Source organism: Apis dorsata, unplaced genomic scaffold, assembly GCF_000469605.1.
Source record: "Apis dorsata unplaced genomic scaffold, Apis dorsata 1.3 scaffold_233, whole genome shotgun sequence".
Lineage (NCBI taxonomy): Eukaryota > Metazoa > Arthropoda > Insecta > Hymenoptera > Apidae > Apis > Apis dorsata.
In genome coordinates, this window is record NW_006263515.1 from 265,890 (window position 1) to 267,726 (window position 1,837).

A 1,837-nucleotide genomic window follows, 5' to 3' on the forward strand; every position below is an offset into this window, starting at 1 on the left:
AGAAACATAAAAAAAAAACGCATGACTTTCTATGAGGGTTAAAAAATATGGTCGACCGGCCGGCTTTTTATTTTTGATTTTTGAAAATTTAAGAACTACGAATAAAACAAAAAATTGACAAAGATGTGGGCGTGCAAACTACGAAAGGTTAAAAAGGACCATTCTGGTGAGAAATAGCTGGTGACAAAGCTCGTTTCTGTAGAACCGGCCAATTTTTATTCGACAATAAGTCCCGACATAAATCACTTTTGATGGTATCGATTCTACCATGTTACGAGTCTCGCTTCTGGCATGGAATTCGTTGTTATATACACAATTTTAATATATTATAAAAGTCACGATTTATAAATATATTATTTTTATTCCTTTCATTTCTATTGTTCAAAAATTTATTCTTTTTCTCCATCTTTGAAAAAACGTATATATTCAAACATGATGAGACAATAAAGTGATATTTGAAAATATTCGGACATGAGAGGAGTTGTAAGTGTATTCATTTGTATTTTAAGATAGTAAACGTTTGAATAGAATTTTAATTTTGAAATAGATTTCTTTTTTGTATATTTAATCTCTTTTAATATTTGGACACATAATATAATTTTAAATGTTAAAATTTTATAAAGACAAAGAAGAATCTATTCTCAAATAAAGTCCTCATGGTAAAGTTCAAAAATAAAATTAATTTTAATAAATAAAATAAAAAATGAAAGAAAAAAAATTATGTAAATAATGTTGCTCTAGTTTCCATTTCTACGATAATAAAATTTTATTTCTATATCTCTATATTCTATAAATATAATTTTAAGAATAAAATCGTTAAATTGGAAGAAAAAAGATATGAAAAATGAAAAAGAATGAATTTATAACTTAAATAAAATAAAATAAAATAAAACAATGAAAACAAAAATTGATCGATATTACAGAATGAAACGATATTTTAAAATTTAATTATAGCATCCATATCTAAATAAAATTTCCATTTCTATTTTAATACGTATGATTTTAAAAATAAAATGAATAAAACAAAAAAAAAAAAAGATAAAATTTGTACGATAACATCGTTTCCGTCATTCTTATCTCCACTTTTACTCTAATATCTCAATTATGCAATAACTTATATATAAAATAAAAATAAAATTGGAAGGGAAAAAAATAAAATAATATTTTTTAAAATCAGAGTTGAAGAACTCTATCCATTACAGATCTTTTAATAATAAAAAACAAAATACTGGAAGCATTTATATAATATTTCATTTTATTATTTGGCAATCATTATTTTGAAAATCTTGTTACGTTATAATCTCCAATATAAATAAAATCTCCATTTCAAATAATTTTTATATAATAATACAATTTTAAAAAATAAAATCCCTAAATTGAAGAAGGAAAACGAAAAATCCCGTAAATACATTTTCCTTGGCCACTCTCACGTCCTCAAATTATCTCCAAACTTCGAAAAGTTAAAAATAAAAATTCTTGGAAAAAAAAAAATTGGTCGATATAGAGTGGAACGAACGAGAATAGAGTTTAATAACATAACCTGTCCTCCATTTCCCTTGTTCCCTTCACAAAACATCGCGTTAATACGGTCTTCTCTTTTTCCTTCACCATCTTGCGCCTTCATCTCGTTTCCTTCCTTACCCCGTCACGGAGAAAAGATCCAAGAGCGTATTTCTCATATTTTATTCCTACAACCTCGCTCCTTTTTATTGCGGTTCGACTGAGAGCTGCGGGCTCATGTCAGACTGCGCACCCCGCAGTTTCAGCCACGCTTGCCAACCTTTGAAGAGTCCCTAGGAAAGAGAGAGAGAGAGAGAGAGAGAGAGAGAGAGAGAGA